We start from the raw sequence: 15,710 nt of genomic DNA on the forward strand, positions 1-15,710 counted from the left end.
AAGGAAGTTGCCTAAAGTCACCTGACTAGTAAGATATGAAACCAGGATTCAAACCACAGTGTGACTTCAAGTCTATGTTTACAACCAAAACACCACACTTCAAGGATGTCATTATAAGTCACTGTACTTGGTCTAGGTTGATGCCTAGAAACATACCAAGTGGAGCAAACCTGCAGAAATGTGTGCAGTGAATGTTCTCTCTGTCCTCCTAGCCCATCCCTTCAACGGGACTTGACTCAGTAGATTCCCAGTGCCCCCAGCCGTTCTTCCCATCTCCCGTGTTCTTATATTTCACCCTCATTTGCACGAGCTGCAGCAGTGCAAAGTTTGAGCCCATTCCAGGTACCTGAATGGTTCCCAAAGGAGTTGGGATTGAGGCCCAGCAGAGCAGGGTCTCTGGAAGAGAGCAGCTGGGCCGCCTCTGTGACCTTGACACACAGACAGCCCACACTCAGCAGCAACACAGAGAAGGATGCAAAGCATGGGCTTATACAGCAGTGATAGAGTCAGGATTTAGAGTGAGATTTACAGGACAAAACAACTGCTAGAAACCAGAAGGGCTTCATGGATGTCTTGAATATAGGTTGAAACATCAAATGATATAATCATAAAGGTAGACCTATCTATAGTTCAAGGGAAACAGACATGGCTTAAGAATCTGTGAATGATACCTCTCACTGGATATGAGAAATACAAGTGATTTTATTTTCTTTTTTATTCATTTCTTAGTTTTTCCCCAAGGTTTTCTCCAATGACAATATATTTGGATTTTATATTCAGAAAAGCTAACTAATCCTGTAAGAGCTCAATGCCAGCTGTAACATTACGTATGAGGTGTTAAAAGACAATTGAAAGCTACAATACATAGGAAACTATTTTTTAACCCAATACAGATACACAAATTGGGTGATTCCTGGCAGTGACAAGTTCCCAGATCACATTGTGTTAAGCAAACATGAGACACTGACCCACCATAGTTGTTTTACAGGAAATTCTTGCATTCATCCACCTAGCCCTCAGCTCAGACATTGATGGAGATCCTGCAGTCCACCATGTATTGTGCTGTCATGGTGATGTGAACACAATTACATAAAGTATCTACTCTTTTATCTGCTCACACCCTATAGAAGAGACAAAAAACTATGCTCTTTAATCGTGTATAAAATGTGCTGTGATGGCTCAAGGGAGAGACATTTAAAATAAACTTGGGGATTCTTCAAACTTCTAGGTCCTATCATTCTTTCATTGCAACTTTGGAAAGAATGGTATTGAGGCAGGTTCCAGGGGACATACATAGAGTCAGGGATTGTCCACCTAATCATGCCAAAGGACTGCTTGTTCTTTGAGAAAAGGCCAGCCAGGATGCCAGAAATCCTCCAGGTAATAAACCATTTGTTATTTGATCTATAAGTTATTGACAATTTCCCAAATTAGGTGTTAAAATAATCTGAAATTGAATCACACAATCTAGTCTTTTGTGTCTGTCTTCTTTTGCTCAGCTTGATGTTTTTGAGGTTCATCCGTGAGTGACGGTGGGTATAAATATTTGTTAAAATCGTCAACCTGTACCCTGACAATGTGTGCATTTCATTCTTCAGGAATGAAGACTTCAGGAATGTCTTGTTTCCCTTAGAGGGGAAGCACCCTTAGCTGTCCTGCTATGTTCAGTCTTCAGCACACTCACCCCATAAACTCAGCTTAGGCCCACAGGAGATAATCGACAGGAAGTGGCTGACCTAATGAGACTGTGGCTCCTCAGGATCCCAGTATTCCATTAGCCATGAAACATTCATTGGACATGTGAATGGTTTCTTCTTACCAACATTTATGGCGAGTCTGCCTCTTTCCACTGCTCTCTCAGAGCATCTCTAGGTCAAAAAAGGAAATGTGAGACATACTCCAAGTCTTGTTAAAAATTAATTCAAAATGAATCATAGTATTAAATGTAAAATGCAAAACTGCACAACCTCTAGAAGAAAACATAAAACATACAAAAAATATTCATGACCTTGGGTTTGGAGAACAGTTTTTAGATACTACAAAAAAAGCACAGTCCATAAGTGGAAAAATATATCCTGGAGTTTATCAAAATTAAAAATGATTACTGTGTTCAAGGCACTGTTAAGAGAATAAAAACACTGGAAAAAATATTTGTAAATCACATTTCTGGTAAAGGACTTGTATGAAAAATATAAAAAGTAGTTTAGGGGCTTCCCTGGTGGCGCAGTGGTTAAGAGTCCGCCTGCCGATGCAGGGGACATGGGTTCGTGTCCCAGTCCGGGAAGATCCCACATGCCGCGGAGTGGCTGGGCCCGTGAGCCATGGCCGCTGAGCCTGCACATCCGGAGCTTGTGCTCCACAATGGGAGAGGCCACAACAGTGAGAGGCCCGCGTACCACAAAAAAAAAAAAAAAAGAAAGAAAGAAAAAAAATTAGTTTAAAACTCAACTATAATCAATCAAGCAACCCATTTAAAAACAAGATAACAGAAATATAAAAAATAAAATATCAAACTAAGATCCAAAAAGTGATGACCTTTCATAAAAGAGAAGTTCTGTTTTTAGGTACACACACAGTGGTAATTAGAACAACTGCTTAGGGAACTGCCTCTTTTATCATTATGTAGTATCCCAGTAATCCTCCTTGTCTTGAATTTTAATTTGAAATATCCTCTGGTTAAATATTTTATGATATGTCTTAATCTATTATTTTACTTTTTTTCTTAAAGAAAATAGGTTTCTTTCTTTACATAGTAGACAAACTATGTGTAGGTGTTACCTTTTTTATATAATCTGGCAATCTCTGTATTTTAAGTTGTGTTTAGAACATTCACATTTACAGTTATGATTGATATAGATGGATTAACTATTTATTTAGCTACTTCCTATTTGTTCTATTTGTTCTTTATTTCCTTTCTATTTTGGGCTTTTTGGTTTTTAATTGAGCAGGTTTATGACTATATTTTATATATTCTATCAACTTATTATTTGTAAATCTTTTAAGAAAATTCAACACTTGCCCTAGGGCTTAAAATATACATTTTTAAATAAATGGAGTCCACCATTAAATAATAATATACTGTTTCACATGTAATACAAGGACATTATAATAAGATATTTCCTATATCTCCCTTTCATCCCTTATGTTACTGTCATTATATTTTTCAGTTTTACATATGGTGTAAATAAGCAACACATTCTATTACTATAGATTTAAATAGATCTTACATTTTAGAGCAATTAAAATAAAAAATTATGTTATCTTCATTTAGTTGGTTTATAGTGTTCTTCTTTGTGAAGATACAAGTTTCTGACATATATTATATTTCCCCTACTTGGAAAACTTCTGCTAACATGTCTTATAGACAAAGTCTGCTGTCTTCAATTTTTGTTTGTCAAAATATTTCTTGCACCATTTTTAAAGGATATCTTCTCTGGGCATAGAATTCTCAGTTGACAGTGTTTTTTGTTGTTGCTGTTGTTAGCAGTTTAAAGATGTCCTTCAAGTTGTCTTTCTTGTGTAGTTTCTCACCAAAAGTCTGCTTGTCTTGTGTAGATTGTGTACCCCCTTCTGCTGCTCCAACCCTCTGGCTTCCTTGAAGGTTGTCTCCTTTTCCTTGCTTTTCAGCAGTGTGAATATGATATGCTTATTTGTGAGTCTTTTGCTATTTACCCTGCTTTGTGTTCCCTTAATTTCTTGGATCTATGGTTTGTGGTTTGTCACTAACTTTAGAAAACTCTGGCCATTACATCTTCACATATTTTCTCCCTTTTTCTTCTTCTGCTTGGATTCTTATTACAGTTGACCCTTGAAAAACATGGGTTTAAACCACATGGGTCCACTTATCTGTGGATTTTTTTTCAATATGCACATACTGCAGTATATGATCTGAGGTTGGTTAACCTGTGGATCCAGAACTGAGAATGTCAAGGGCCAACGGTAAAGTTATATGCAAATTTTCAACTGCGTGGGGGGTCAGTACCCCTAACCCCCTGTTGTTCAAGGGTCAACTGTACATGTATATGAGTCTGTTTTTCCTTCACAGTCCCCTGAGAGGTTATCTCTTTTTTTTTTTTTTTTTTCCTTTGTGAATTTCTGTTTAGGTAATTTCTATTCGCCTGTGTTCAGGTTCACTCATTCTTTCCTAGGCCTTGTGGAATCTACTGAAGAGCCAACTGAAGACAGTCTTCATCTCTGCTCCTCTGTTTTTGATTTCCAGAATTTCAATTTAATTTTATTTTTAGTTTCTATCTCTGCTGAACTTACCCACCTGATCCTGCATTTTGCCTACTTTTTCCATTAGTCTTTAATGTAACAATCATAATTATTTTTTAAATTTCTATTTCTAATTTTGTGCCACTTTCGAGCACGCTTCTGGTAACTTTTTTTCTGATTGTGATCTATTACTTTTTTGTATTCCACATAATAACTTATTAAAAATTAAGCATGTTGTATATGACAGATGATAATTAATTTTTTTAATGCACAAGCATGCCTTTCTAACATTTTAAAGTCAGCAAATATTAATCCTTTTAGCCTTATCCTTATGGTTGTGTACTTCACGCACTCCATATTGTAATTATTTTTATTCAGCCTAAAGAATTCCCTTTGGTATTTATTGCAGTATAGTTCTGCTATCAATAAATTCTTCCAGCTTTTGTTTGTCTGATAGTGCCTTTTATTCTTTCAGTTTTGAAAAATACTTTCTCTGGATGTAAAATATTTACATATACAGTTGATCCTCAGTATTTGTAGATTCAATATTTACAAACTCACTTACTTGCTAAAGTTTGTAACTCAAAATTAATACGTATGGTGCTTTCAAGTTCACCCACAAACACGTGTAGGATGGCAAAAACTTCGAGTCTACTTTTCTCTGTTCTTTTACTGTCAGAAGCAGAAATTTCCTGTTTAAATTATTTTTGGTTTTTAATGATTTTTAAGTGAAATAAAGCAGCATAGTATGTTTGTGAAAAGAAGGTGACCAGCATCTATTACATATCAGTTACTAAGTATTAATTAAGAACATTAGCTAAAAATAATATTTTAAAAGATACTTCTGTCTACAGATAGTCTTTATCAATGACTAAATTGTGGCTCAAAGATATTAAATAATTGCTTAAGCCTAGATTTTAACCTAAGTCTGTTGGCTTCACAGCCAATACTCTTACATGATTGTCACTTCACTCATTGATTCAATTTTCTTATCTAAAAAATAATTGCTAATAATCCTCCATGCACAAGAATGTCATGAGCATGAATTAGAGAATGTCACTGTCAGAGACACACAGTAATTGCAAAACAGTGCTTGTCACATCAGATCTGTCACAGCTCCTCTCTGAAATACATTTAGCCTAGGAAAATGGCATGGGATTTCAGAAAAAGCATCTACAATGTGTGTTAATGAAGATCCAGTGGTAGCTTAAAAAAAATCAATATATGACACAGTTTTTCATTATGATGTGTTGTGATAGATCTATTTGAAATGTTTCACAGAGGACAGTTATTTTAGTGCTTATCAGACTTGTTGGAAAGGCCCTTTGGGAGTGTTAATGCTTAAGATTCTTCATTAACTAGAAAGATGAAAATCTGCCACTGGGCAGTAAACATATTTTAACAAATCATTCAAGAGGATAAGGTCACTTCTCCAATTTTATTCTCTAACACTTGGATGTTTCAGTGTGATGACAGAGGGAAACATCTACTCCACTCATCAAAACTAGGGACTTGCTGATACAAGTTAGCCCAACAGTCCATCAGAAAATAATAATAATAATAATAATAATAAAAACCTTACCATTTATCCACAGCCAAAACATGCATGGATCATTGTACATGGTCCTGAAATGCTTCAAGTCAACCTGCCAAAGTGGCTTGTAATATATTAAACTAATGATCTGCCCTCCAAACCAATGTCTTCTCCTGCTTTTCTGTCATAGCTAGGATTACTTAATCACCCACACTAGAATCTTGGGAGCGACTTTTAATTTCTCCCTTTGACTCACCTACATTACTAAACAATAAATCTGTATATTTTATTTTCTGTTTCCCAACTGCAGTTAACTCCACTAAATCCATATTAAGGATGCCATTGCTTAGCTGGACCATTATGCCTTCCTTGGATAGCTATGTGAGCCATTTAATGGATTGTCACACCTTTGGCTTGGCCCTTAAATTCAACCTCCACAAAGGTACTGAGTGATCTTTTGTAGCACAAGTGGCCGTGGCACTCCATTGTTAAGACATTTTATTGCCCACAACAGATTACCTGACACGCTGCAGTCACAGAGTAAAGATCTGTACAATAGTGTGTTGAACTGATTGATATAAATAGATTTCAACCATGCCAACTTTCACAACTTCATTTAGTAATGAAAGTACATATCTACTCCTGAACTTAAGGGAAAACTCAGGGATGGAGAACTGGATTTGACTGTCATCAGTTTAAAGGTGGAAGGTAAGGCCATGGTAGTGAGTGTGTTTGGTTAAGGATCTAGAAGTATTTCTATTAAAAGGAGACATTCACCACCAGACACCAAATTATTTCCTACTTGATTTGGGGATATTATATTATAAGCTTATAATGTTATAATGCTTTATAATTCACAGAGAAATAGTAATATATATATATATATATATATATATATATATATATATATATATATATATCCACAATTATTACAGTTGAGACCTGTAGTAACCTTGTGAGGTAGGGTTCATGTTATAGTTAAATGCAAGGTTGTTCCAAAAAGATTTAGTGAATTGTCTAGGATATTATGACTGGGAATTGGTAGAACCTATAGTTGGTTTCTAGGGTGAAGGACTCTTCCCAATAAACTGCATTGTCTTTTCTGTAAGAGTGCTAACAGTCTTGACTTTTATACCAGTTATCCACACCTGGAGACCCTACTGTGTACCTGGCACTGTGCTTGGCTGTGCACTAAAAAGTGAGCAAGGCCCTAATCTTCCAGAATTAATGTGAAAAGAGAATACAAACCTAAATATAAAATGATGTGCCAAGTGTCATTATAAAGGTACAGATAGAAAGTTGCAGAGCCCAGAAGGGTACCAGTGGTGATAAAGAGAGGGAGCAACATAGAAGAATGTCTCTCCACTTGATGAACTTATGGTCCACGATTTCTTTCTCCTTCCATATTCATCATTCATACAATAAGCATGGTCTGAGCAAGTGTGGGTCTGGTACTGTCCTAGGTGCTGACAAAATAGCAATAACTAAATAGTATTTTTGCTCTCATGGATACATAAATTTTAGTGGGATGAGGGAATAAGAGAATAAACAAAATGTCAGAGAGTGATAAGAGAAAAATAAGGCATGAAACTAAGGCACGGAAAGTAAGAAGAAACACTTGTAATTTTAAATGGAGTAGTCACAAAATTTGACTGAAGTTTATGTCTTTTCAACAAATAATTTGTGTTAGTTTCCTATTGCTGCTGGAAGAAGTTAAGACAAACTTTTAATCTAAAAGGACACAAATTGATTATCTCACAATCCTAAAGTCAGCAGTCCAAAATCAGTTTCACTAGGATAAAATCTCAAGGCCTCAACAGGCTGCATCCCTACTGGAAGCTCCAAGGAAGAATCCATTTCCTTGCATTTTCCAGATTCCAGAGGCTGCCTGAATTCCTTGGCACTAGGTCTCTTCTTCCATCTTCAAGGCCAATAACAGCACCTTCAAACCTCTTTCTGATATCTGCTTCCGTAGTCACACAGCCTCCTCTGATTCCAGCTGCCTCTCTCCTGAAGGGTCCTTGTGATTAAGTTAGGACCATCTAGGCCATCTGGGATAACCTCCCCATTTCTAAATGAAGTTTAACTTAATCACATCTGCAAAGTCCGTTTGCCACGTACAGTAAAATATTCACAAATTCCAGCAGGTAGGAAATAGGCATCTTTAGGGCAACTGATTTATCTTTATTTAATTCAAATAAAGTAAAATAAGATGGGACAAGCACAGGCTCTGGATGCGCAGGCTCAGCGGCCATGGCTCACGGACCCAGCCGCTCCGCGGCATGTGTGATCTTCCCAGACCGGGGCCCAAATCCGTGTCCCCTGCATCAGCAGGCGGACTCTCAACCACTGCGCCACCAGGGAAGCCCCCTCATTGTAGTTTTGTTTTGCATTTCTCTAATGATTAGTGATGTTGAGCATCCTTTCATGTGCTTGTTGGCAATCTGTATATCTTCTTTGGAGAAATGTCTATTTAGGTCTTCTGCCCATTTTTGAATTGGGTTGTTTGGTTTTTTAATACTGAGCTGCATGAGCTTCTTGTATATTTTGGAGATTAATCTTTTGTCAGTTTATTCATTTGCAAATATTTTATCCCATTCTGAAGGTTGTCTTTTCATCTTGTTTATGGTTTCCTTTGCTGTGCAAAAGCTTTTAAGTTTCATTAGGTCCCATTTGTCTATTTTTGGTTTTATTTCCATTTTTCTAGGAGGTGGGTCAAAAAGGATCTTGCTGTGATTTATGTTCTAGAGTGTTCTGCCTATGTTCTCCTCTAAGAGTTTTATGGTGGCTGGCCTTACATTTAGGTCTCTAATCCATTTTGAGTTTATATTTGTGTATCATGTTAGGGAGTGTTCTAATTTCTTCTTCTACATATTCATTCTTCTTTCATTCTATGTAGCTGTCCAGTTTTCTGAGCACCACTTATTGAAGAGGCTGTCTTTTCTCCATTGTTTCTTAACTTAAAGTGGCGTGAGTTCTTAGGGCTGTAAGGTGTTCCCCAAACCAATCATCTCCACATGTACAGGTACAGGAAGACAGTTGTATTTAAGTGGGTTGGGGTTTGACGAGCGAGTACAATGTACACTTTCACTGTGGGTCTTTTCACATTTCCTTCAGCCTAATAAAGTATACAATCGCCCAACTTATATTTGTCACAATCTAGAGGTAATTTAGGGCAAAAAATAGTCAACACCATTCAAAATATAGAAAAGCTGATTCTAGAATACCTTGAAATATTTTCATAAAACCCTTGTTAATTTTTAGAACTCAATATCATAGGAGGGGTCTGCACAGATATGATGGGTTATACCTGGGGTGAAGGATCAATGATAGGAGAAAATACTGAATAGCAGGCAGAGTGAGAAGTGGATTCATTTTCTGGATTTTTATAATATACTGATTTAAAATTATAGAAAAAGCATATAAGAGACTTACCAGTAATAAGGTATATAAACAATGATATGCTAAGGCACATTTTACCAAAACAAGGTGAACGATAATTAGAAACGATGTCTTTAAAAGGAGAGAGAGAGTACTTGTTGATACACTTGAAGGCAATAGAAGTGCATAAATATATCTCCTGTTACCCACACCTGCATCTTACTTGACAATTATGCTGAAAACAATAAAACATTGATGCATGTCTTCTTATTCCATCACCTTACACAATGATCATCTCAACATTTAAATTTATGCTGTGTTTTAATTATCAATAGAGTTTTTAAATAACAACATCCACTTTCTTCAAATGAATATTTTATGAAACATTATTTTTAAGCATTTTGACTTTTATGGAGACAAAGTAATTATGGTAAGACTATTTCTAATATTGTGTGAGTCTAAAAAATGAAATATTCAATGTAAAATTTAGAGACACATAACATTTTTAAGCTTAAATCAATCCCATATAGAGAAGCAAGCACATATTAGACATTATTGTGGTTTAGTCAATTATATGCAACCAATTAAACATCTGTGATTCCTCTTTGTCAACAGTTTGATTCTACTAAGATTTCTTGCATTATTGCTCCAGACACTCTCATTTTTAAGAGTCTAAGTATCTGAGTTGGATTTTAAATATAGGTAGAATTTAAGAGTATAGGGCCCCCCATATGACATACTGATCAAACCAGATATAAGTGAGAAGCAAATAAAAGGCGAAGTCACAAAATATCAAGAAACTTTAGAATCAAATAAGAAAAAAAGGAAACTATATCTACTTTTTTATATGTTAAATTTGGTTATATCTCTTTGTATTAGAGTTAATACATTTAGGTACCTGCAGCTCCACATCTGGGTAAATTCTAATTTAAATTCTGAAAACGTTGGTTCTCTGACTAAAACACTCATGTAAAATTGAGTGGTCTTTACACAGTGAATTGTTGCTGGAATCAAGCTGCAGCACAGCATTTGGTCATACAAATAACTCCATATTGTCCCTTCTAGAATATATGTGTGTCAATTACAGATGCTGCTTTCATATAGTTTCAATGAGCTCCAACACTAATTTCACTGATTTATAAACTGTGATAATTTTACAGCCTGCTTTAAATACTCTGTGCTCGTTGGGGAAAGTAGCCTGTCTTTAAGACTGTGCAACATGTACGAGCTCCTTTGTAGATATTCCACAAACCATGTGCATCTGTGTGGTATCCTGCACCTGCCAATGACTCATACATGGAACTAACTCAGATTAATGTCGAGGAATGAGAGGTCGCTGTAAACAGTAACTAAATAAGGCAGTTTCCAATAGGAAATACTTCTCATTGAGAAGCTGAAGTGCCCAGCTATTTCATTTTCTGGCTACCTGCACAGGAGAAGATAATCTTTAATTGTGATTTAGGTTTTTGTTTTGCTTTGTTGTGTTTGTTAATGAAAGACTTATTATAAATTGACACAATGGAAAGGGTGCTGCTGAAAAGGCACAAAGCTCTTCATTGAATATCCTGAGTGACACCTTTCCCTACTGCAGTCTCCACTCACCCCTTTTGGTACCTTACTATCTGATCCCTCCCTTGGAGGACAACTGTTTATGGGCACAAGTCAGGTGAGGCTGAGACTCCTGCCCTTACCTGCTATTATTCTTACAGGGAATAATAGCTCTAGAATGGAAGGTTAAAGTGCTGTGGGCCCATCTATCATGTAGCCACAGCACTGGCCAAGGAGGGTTTCCATCTTCATATGACTGGTTTATAACTAAGGAAGACCTTCTCCTGGGTAATGGCATTTATACCAGAATTTTCTCAGCTCCCACAGAAACCAGGGATCTTGTCATAAATCTCAGGAGCAAAGGAGAATGTCTGAACAAGGTGCCATGGGAGAACTCTATCCTCCTAGTGCTCAGTCAAGCAGAAAGCATTTTCCTAAGGAGCTCTCATATAAATTTAAAATACGACCTGTCTGACAATTTCAATTTTTAACAACCAAGTCCTTAAAGAGAAGCAGGGCTAGACTCAAGAAAGAGAAAGGAAGGTAAATTTTGGATGCAAATGAAGGCCAGCTGCAGCAGTGGGAGGAAGGAAAACATTAAGATAAATGTTCCATAGAATTTGTAGTAGATCATTTCGGGTTATTCACTGATATGGAAGAACCCTCCACAGCAGTACCTGGGAGTGATGCAGATTCAGTCTGATTGTCAGGGAAGGGTAGGCTAGTGGTTTTCTTTTCAGAATTCATGTTGTTAAGCCCAGGTTTATCATAAAAACCACAGCTGTCAATTCAGGAAAAGAGAATACTTGGATTCAGAGCTAATCAGCCTGATTATGGATCTAGGGGATGCTCCGTGGCCAGGATACAGGAGGTGGAAAGCATAGTCAGACGGCTGTCCTGTAACTGCAGCTGTGCCTTATGCAGAATCGGGGGTAGCCTGGCTCACACCTCCTCCTAGTATGCTTCCCTTTTGGATCACTGGGTGGTCGGAGCTGTCAGGTAAGATTCAGAAAAACAAGAACCATCATGCATATCCCCAACAAGTCAAACCAGTAGGAGCCTTGAAAAATTGATTTGCTGCCCTCTGAGGCTCAGTGGAGTGTACCAACAATACAGTGCACTACTCAGTAATCTTCAAGGTAAGGCCAGGGTATTCTAAGCAAAGATGCTTTGAACAAAGTGGAAAGCACTTTTCTCTCCAACTTCCTTAGAAACAAAGTTGATCAAGAAAGACAGAAGTTGGCCTGTGCTGCTCTTGAAGTAAGTGGCTATAAATAAACTACTATCCAAGAAATATTCAGTAAATCTACAGAGACCAAAGCTAAAGGAAACCCTATGACATCATAATGCATAAAAAGTATAACTGCTTGGGCAATGAAATGGCCATCTCACATCTTTTAGGTGAAAAATGAACATTTGAAATAATTAGAATCATTCTATTTCTAGCGAGACAGACATTTCAGCAGGGCCTGTGATTGGAGTATCTGTGCCTTAGGAACAGCACAGAGAGCATTTCCTCCAAGGTGAGAGGCTGGCTCATTACAGGATGTCAAGGTCGGTCAGCAAGAGCCTAAGCCACTCTGCAACACCATCTATAACAATTAGACAAGGCAGGCACTCTCAAACTTGATCAAAGCGTATGGACTTGAGAGGCATTTAAGAGGTAGAATCAACAGGACCCTGGTGACTGATTGGATGTAGAGGGTGAAGGATGGAGAAAAGTTGGGGATGATGCCACTTACTTTCCAGCTTGGGGAGGCCAGTAGACGGTGGTGTCCTTCACTGAGAAGTGAAACACAGGAAGGGACTGATTTGGAGGGAAGGTCACTGGTCCTAAAAATGATTTTAATTTTCAACATCCTGCATTTAAAATGCTTCTGAGATATGAAAATGGATACAATTGGAAATAAATTATATATACATTCATACTTGTTCATGAAAAAGATAAGATAGAACAAAGAATGTAGTATGAAAAAAGAGAAGGGTGTCTTTGCCTAATGATAATTCTGTTCCATGTGACTAATTTGCCTCAGACCACCTCTCTACCTGGGGAACTATATCCTCCACTTTTTAAAAAAATTATTTAATTAATCAATTAATTTTTGGCTGCATTGGGGTCTTTGTTGCTGCTCGTGGGCTTTCTCTAGTTGCGGCGAGCAGGGGCTACTCTTCATTGCGGTGCACAGGCTTTCATTGTGGTGGCTTCTTTTGTCATGGAGCACAGGCTCTAGGCACGTGGGCTTCAGTAGTTGTGGCACGTGGGCTCAGTAGTTGTGGCTCGCGGGCAGGCTCAGTAGCTGTGGTACACGGGCTTAGTTGCTCTGTGGCATGTGGGATCTTCTCAGACCAGGGTTCAAACCCATGTCCCCTGCATTGGCAGGTGGATTCTTAACAGCTGGACAACCAGGGAAGCCCATATCCTCCACTTTTGATTCTCAAGTGAAGGATGATTTCTTGGTGAAAACTTTCCTAAATGCCTTTCCCAAATGCCTTTCCCCTGTAGGGTGGATTACTGTGTAATTTATGTCACAGCAGCAAGGATTCTTCCTTGGTGTGTGACTGTGGGCACATCACCTATCTTTCTTATTTTCTTATTCTCATTTTCTTCATCAGTAAAATTGGGTAAAATAATAATAATTACATCACAGAATTTTTATGAGCATTAATTGAGGTAATGTTTAGAGATTTTTTCAAACAGTGACTGAACCTAATGAGTATTAGGCATCACTCAAGTTCAGAAGAAACTAAAAGAAAATATGACATTATTTTGGCCACCATAGTATTAAGAAGAAATTTACAAGTCATGGTTTAGTTACACGTGGAAAAACAACACCCTTTTCTTTTTTTTTCATGTTACTATTTGTTTTATATTCATCTCATCTTAAAATTTAAGGCAGACTCTTCTAGTATCTTTGTATAACACATATAATATATACACTATTTTTCAGAAAATGGATTTGTTTTTTACCGACAAACAACTTATAACCTATGAAATGTTTCCCAATTTTGTCATATAGCCCTCAAATACATTTTTTAATGACTATTTTCTAGTCCACCATAGAGATAAAATTGAGTAACTAAACATTATTGGAATGTTTGTTTCCATTTTATAAAAATTTTGAATAAAATTATGGTTAACTTATGAGTAGCAAAATATTTGCCCAGATCCTTAATATTTCCATAGCATAAATTTCAAGATATAGAAATTTATATTAATAATTTTAAAGCTTTCAGTAAATATTAATTGTTCCAAAGGAATTGTACCAATTTATACTGCACATCAACTGCCCCAGAAACTATAAAAATATGTCTTTTCTATATGCCTTCCATATACTTGGTATTATCACTGAAAACATTCTGATAAATGCTAAAGTGGAATTTTATTCTCTGCTTTTAAAAATTATCCATCTGGTTAAATGTTTTTACATATTTTCAACAATTGTGATATTTCTTTTATATTATATGTTTGTGCCCTGATATTTCCCTGTTAAAAACTGTATATATGCACACATATATATATTACATATTATAATAATTTTTGACAATTTATGTTTACTTTACATTTGTATTCTTTTTAAACGTATAGAATGTTAATGTTCATGAAGTTTATTTTTTCAATTTCTCCTTTACATGTTTATGTAACAAAATGCATTTTCACTCTTTTATATTTTCACCTTTTACATTTAACTCTTCAATTTAAAAACTTGATTTTTATGTAAAATATATGGTAGAGTTCTTATTTTATCCCTCATGAAATAATCAGGCAATTGTCTCAGAAATACTTATTAGATCATACACCTCTTTCTAGTCACTTGACAGGGTAGTCACAGGTTTTAGAACCCTTTACTCTGACACCAAACAAAAGGAACAAAAATAAAAATAAAATAGCAAACTATACACCATTAATGCTGAAGTTTCTTCTGTGGCACATCGTCTGCCAACCATCTACCTCAGGGGTTCTCCCTTCCTTATCTTCAGCATCTATTCCATCATGAAATCCTGGAGTTTCTACCTTAAAGAAATCTCTCAATTCTTTTTACTGTTTTCTATCTCTTCCTAACAACACCTTCATTTACCATTATCTTTCTCTGGACCAATTTCAATTGCCTTCACTAGTCTCCTCTCCTGCCAATTTTGACCTTATTAAATTTTACCAATTATGGCTTCTGCCAATGTGTTTTTCAAAACTATTACTTCATCAAATCAAGCTTTTCCTACATCAAAGTTTGCAGATATAAATTTGTCCAAAAATATCTGACTACCATGAAGTTTTTAAAATGTTTTTACCAAGTCCCATTTGTCTTAGATTAGCTTTTGCTATCTTCAATGTCACAAGTTCCTTTGGTAAAGAACAGTGCCAGTTTAGCTAACCTTTTTAAAGGGTCAAGGCCCCCCTACTTCTTTCTTTTCGAATGCAGCGACCTGGTGAAATTACATCAATTTTGTCATATTGACACTCCTCCCAAGCCTTCTCTCCTCCTTCTCTTTTTCTTTCTCCTTCCTCTTCACCCTTCTCTTCCTTCTTCTAAGTCTGAGCCAGCTTCTATTATTGGCTCTAGAGACTAATTAATATTTCCTTTTTATAAAATATATTTAATACATTATCAAGTGTGGAAGATATTGATATCAGCCTTTTAGTTTATACATGTTTTCAGGATATTCATGTTGAATAACTGACGGTAAATTACTGCAGTTTTGGTCACTTGTTTCTATATCAACTTGCATGCAGTGTTACCATACAAGTTTGAGTGATACCATGTAAATAAATACATTGCATTTTGGGACATGTTGGGGAGAGGAACAACAAAGGACCAAGTAATACTAGAGGAAATAGAGCAATATGGGCAGACTTGGAATAGAGATTGTAGAAGAAAATGGCAACTTGAAACTATTTTAAGAAAAAAAAATAGACATGGCAACAGATGATAATTCAATGGAGATATTTGGTAACTTAATAAATTAATTTTGCTGTGTATATTTAAACAGTAAAATAAGGGAATTGTAAAAAAAACAGAGAAGTATGGAAAAATTT

Source organism: Hyperoodon ampullatus (assembly GCF_949752795.1).
Source record: "Hyperoodon ampullatus genome assembly, chromosome: 12".
In the NCBI taxonomy this organism is placed as follows: domain Eukaryota; kingdom Metazoa; phylum Chordata; class Mammalia; order Artiodactyla; family Ziphiidae; genus Hyperoodon; species Hyperoodon ampullatus.